The following is a 5,702-nucleotide window of genomic DNA, read 5'->3' as shown; positions in this document are numbered from 1 at the left end:
TTATTAGTTTTTGTTTCTCGTCCTCTCATCTTCTTCCCCTTTTTCTTCTCCTTCCTCCTTCTCCTCTTCTCCTCCTCCTCTCCTTTTTCTTCCCTTTTCTCCTTTTTTCTTCTTTCTCCTCCTCCTCTTTTTTTTAATCCCTGGCCCTTGAGTTTATTTTTTGCCAGTTCACCAGTAGACATATCCCATTATCCCCTTCAACCCTGAAAACAGAGTGTCTTGCTTATAGACTAATAGGGAATTTAATATCCATCAGAGGATAAAATCATTCTCTTCTGTGATTTCATTTATATAGCTTAAGTGCTTGCATTACACTATGCAAGGCAACAAGAGTAGCAGTAGCAAAACCAACGAAGTTATTGTCCTCAGGGATTTTACTCAAGTGGAAAATTGGACAACATCACACCATTGTTCCTTGATTTTAACATTTATCATTATTATCCAAAATATAGCTCAGGATAAATTTTCATAAGGCACAAGTCAAAGCTTTTTGAGTTGCCATCTCAAAAGAATGTATCAGTTTGAAGCTCTAGTGTTAATATGTCTTTATATTAGAAGCACCTTTCAGGCATTGTCACTGTCACACTTTGGTTATCTCTACAAATGTATAATTTGTTTTCTCTAAATAGATTGAAAATCATTATATGTGAAATAATTTAACCATTTACTCAGTCTTAAAAACTACTGAAGGGGCTGGGGATGTGGCTCAAGCGGTAGCGCACTCGCCTGGCATGCGTGCGGCCCAGGTTCGATCCTCAGCACCACATACAAACAAAGATGTTGTGTCCGCCGAAAACTAAAAAATAAATATTAAAAAAATTCTCTCTCTTTCTCTCTCTCTCTCTCTCTCTCTCTCTCTCTCTCTCTCTCAAAAAAAAAAAAAAACTACTGAAGGTGGAGAATATGGCACAATAAACAAGATATCATCTAGTCCTTTGGAAAGGCCTCAAGAGTAATTTAGCAGGCTTTGACTTAATCCTCTTCAGTTTAAGATCATATGTCGGGCTGAGGATGTGGCTCAGGTAGAGTACTTACATGCACAAAGCCCTGGATTTGACCTCCAGCACCATTTAAAAACAAAGACGACCATATGTTACCTGTAGTCTATGCATTTTCATCTGATGGCCTGCTCAAGTGCCTTGGAGGAGAGGCCATTGTCTAGAAGGCAAGAACTGTTAGGAGTCACAGACTGTGCTGGTTAATATCATGGCAGAACAAATTATCCCCAATAATGACTTTGAACAACAATCTTAACATGCCTACAAACCCTGTTTAGTCAAAAAAAACTGGTCAGGGCACTGTGAGGATCTTATCTATTCCACAAAATTGGGTTCTGAGCTTGGAAGATTAAGAAAATGAGGGACACAGGCAAGTGGTGCAGGCCTATAATTCCAGTGGCTGAGGCAGGAGGGTGGCAAGTACAAAGACAGCATCAGCAACTTAGTGAGACCCTGTCTCAAAAAAAAAAAAAAAAGGCTGGGGATGTTGCTCAGTGGTTAAGTGCCCCTGTCTTCAATCCCTGGCACCAAAAACAAAAGCTGAGGGACACATGAACAGGGCTAGAATTCCCTCTGAAGGCTTGTTTACTTTTGAAACAGTTTAGTGCTTGGGATGAGTGAAAGTCTAGTGCTGACTAGAGAGCACTTATGTGACCTCTCCATATAGTTTAGCCTTTCCCACCAAGGTAATCAGACCTCTTAGGTGTTGCCAAGAAGTACACGCCCAAGCATAAGGGTCCCAGTGAACAAAGTTGAAGCTGCATTGCATCTGACCTGTCCTCAAGGATCACATAACCTGACTTCCACCATACTCTGTTGGTTGAAGCAGTGAGAAGCCCACCTAGACTTAAGGAGAGGACACAAAGATCCTTTCTCTTGATGTCAGGGTAACAAAGTAGTAGTGGGATGGAAGCTATTGTTACCCTTTTATCAAAAACAATCTGCATCCCAGGGAGTAGCTTTTGGAACAAAATCAGATCCAAGAAAGCAAGACAGAAGCTGTAATGTCTTTTATATCCTATCTTCAGACATCACCTTCTATCATTTCTGCAAAAATTTTATTGGTTTTAGAGGTAAAATTACTAATACTATTCAATGTGGGAAGGGATCACCCAGATGTGTTCATTCAAGGAGGCAAGAATCATTGATAGGCATCTTTGTGGCTGGGCTGCTACATTGACCTTTGATTTTTTTTTTTTTTTTTTGGTGGTGCTGGGGATTGAACCTAGGGCCTTGTGCATGCAAGGTAAGCACTCTACCAACTGAGCTATATCCAGCCCGAACACCTGGATTTTGAAGCAGCAATGAAATTACCTTTTTGAGGAAAGTAATTCACATTCCGTAGCAATTATTGGAATAGTGATTACTCTGCCCACAATGAATGGGAATCTCTCTGCAATGCAGTATCAACCATGCTTGAAAAGTGAGATTGCATGTGCCCTAAAATCAGATTGCCCAGCATTGAAATCCTGTCCCCATTTACACTTAGGGTTGTTTTAAGGATTAAACACATGCAGACGCTTTTAGGATAATGCTTGGCACATAGTAGGCACTTGATTTTGTAAACTATTGTTATCCGTGATTTCTATAGAAGCAACATTTTCTGTTTCTTGAGATGGGAGGTGATAGAGGGATAATTAGAATGAATGTGTGTTCATTTGTTTTTTTGCTTTACGAGGTCATTTTATTCCAAGATTGCTTTTAGGCCACCAGAACATTCACACAACACAAGTTTTATGCCTCTTTTACAACTCCATATTACCCATCTCATGCATGTCACTTTATTGTACTGATTCCTAGAGTGCTATTTTTTTTTAAGTTTATTAATGTAAACCGGCATACTGGGGTTGGGTATGTGGCTTAGTGGTAGAGCACTTGCATAACCATGCTGAGGCCCTGGGTTCAATCCAAGCACCACAAAACCAAACCAAACCTGGGATATAAAATGTATCCATTTTAGGAACAGATAATTGAGTTTTTGATGATTGTATAATTATCACCACAATCAAAATATAGAACATTCTGCCATCCCCAATTGTTCCCTTGTGCCCCTTGGTAATCAATTTTCTTCTCACTCCAGTCCCTGGCAACTGTCAGTCTAATTTCTATTCCTATAGCTTTTCCTTTCCCAGGATGTCATGTATATGGAATCATACTGTATGTAGCCTTTTGTGTCTGACTTCATTCACTTAGTTATATGCTTGTAGTTCATATTGTTGCATGCCTCAGTAATTTATTGCATGTTTTAATAGTCTCTTTTTATAGTTGAATAGTTTTCACCATGCAAATGTACCACAACTTGTTTATTCAGCAGCTGATGGACACTCAATCTGTTTCTAGTTTTGCGTTATTATGAGTAAATCTACCTTCAACATTTGCATACAGGTTTTTTGGAGACACATGTTTTCATTCTTCCTGGGTAAATAACTAGGAGTGGGATTGCTGGGTTGTCTGGTAAATGTATATTGAGCTTAAAAAGAGACTGTCAACCTGCTTTCCCAAGTGACTGGACCTTTTTGCATACTATAAGCATTGTACAATAAGTACTAGTTTCTGTGCAGTCTTATTTGCAATCTAAATTAATTTCTTCATTGACCCTTCCCTACCATTCTCCAAGAAGCTTACCATATTGGTGATAATGACACTTCATCTTTAAAATATGAAATTTTTTACTGAAGTATAGCACACATACAGAAGGGGGCACACATCACAAATATAGGACTTGATGAATTTTCACAAAGTAAGCACACCAGTATAATCACTACCCTGAATAAGAAATATTACCCTGGGCTGAGGTTGCAGCTCAGTGGTAGAGAACTTGCCTAGCACATGTGAAACACTGGGTTTGCTCCCCCACACCACATAAATAAATGAACAAGATAAATGTAGAAAAATAAAATATTCTTTTTTTTTTTTTAAAGAAAGAGTGGGGGGGAGAGAGAGAGAGAGAGAGAGAGAGAGAGAATTTTTTAATATTTATTTTTTTAGTTCTCGGCGGACACAACATCTTTGTTTGTATGTGGTGCTGAGGATCGAACCCGGGCCGCACGCATGCCAGGCGAGCGCGCTACCGCTTGAGCCACATCCCCAGCCCAATAAAATATTCTTTAAAAAAATTTTTTAGTTGTTGATGGACCTTTATTTTATTTATCTATATGTGGTGCTGAGAATCTAACCCAGTGCCTCACATGTGCTAGGCAAGTGCTCCATCACTGAATCACAACCCCAGCTCTCAAAGAAAATAGTCTCAAAAAAAGAAAAGAAAAAAGAAAAAGAGGGGCTGGGATTGTGGCTCAGTGGTAGAGTGCTCGCCTAGCATGCATAAAGCACGGGGTTCAATCCTCAGAACCACATAAATGTAAAATAAAGATATTGTGTTCACCTAAAACTAAAAAATAAATATTAAAAAAGATATATCCTATAGGTTCATCCTATGTACCCATTCCTAGTCGCTCTCTCTTCTTCCTCAAAACTGTATTTTTCCTGACTTTTTCCTTGTGTTAGGGATTAAACTCAAGGATGCTTTACCACTAAGCTACATCCTCAGCCCTTCTTATTATTTATTTATCTTCTTTATTTTTTCCCAAGTTTTGAGATTTTTGCTAAGCTGCAGAGGTTGGCCTTGAACTTGTGATTCTCCTGCCTCTACTTCTGGAGTAGCTGGAATTACAGGTGTGTGCTACCAGGCCAGGCTGTATTATTCTGGTTTTTAAATAACAGCTCCCTGGGGCTGGGGATGTGGCTCAAGCCGTAGCGCGCTCGCTTGTCATGCGTGCGGCCCGGGTTTGATCCTCAGCACCACATACAAACAAAGATGTTGTGTCCGCCGAGAACTAAATAAATAAATATTTTTTTTAAAAAAAATAAATAAATAAATAACAGCTCCATTTTTCCAGTTTTGAGACTAATAAAAAAAATGGAATGAGACAGATTATACTTTGCCTTCTTTAGCTAAATGTTGTTTGGGAAAGTTCACTCAGGTTGTTTACCTGCACTAGGGCATTTATTTTTATACTCTAATACTACAATTTATTCATCCTACTGTTGATGGATATTCTAGTTGTTTCCAGCTTGGACTTAGTAAAAATAAATGTTTCTATGGACTCTTTCATAATAGCCACAAACTGAAAGCAATCCAAATGTCCATTAATGAAAGGATAGATAATTAAACTGTAGCACACTTACATGCTGAGATTTTTATCATCAATTAAAAAACACCAAACTTGATACATATAACATTATGTATAAATCTCAAGAACATTCTATTAATTGAAATAGGCCAAACACTACAAACTACAGAAGGTACAAAACCCAAGAATAGGCAAAACTAATTGGTAGTGATAGAAAATATCAGAAAGTAATGTCTGGAGATGAGGATAATTGATTGGAAAGGAGCATCAATTGAAGACATTTTCTGGGTGGTGATGAAAATGTTCTCTATCTTAATTTGACTGGTACTTAACATGAGTGTACACAGGTGCCAAAATTCATTGAACTAAACACTTCATATCTATATTCTGTTGCATATCAGCTATAATTTAATAAAAATTAAGCATTGATAAATACTGCTTAGTCCTAAAGATGCTGCTATAAACTATTCCTGGGTTTTGGAACATGTGTATGCAAATCTATTGAATATATAGTTTAGGACCACAGGGTACAGACGAATATGGATTCTGCCTCTTTTTTTTTTTTTTTTTTTTT

The sequence above is a fragment of the Marmota marmota genome, unplaced genomic scaffold (genome assembly GCF_001458135.2).
Source record: "Marmota marmota marmota unplaced genomic scaffold, marMar, whole genome shotgun sequence".
In the NCBI taxonomy this organism is placed as follows: Eukaryota; Metazoa; Chordata; class Mammalia; order Rodentia; family Sciuridae; genus Marmota; species Marmota marmota.
The sequence above is the reverse complement of the archived record's forward strand: the minus strand, read 5'-3'. Positions refer to the sequence as shown.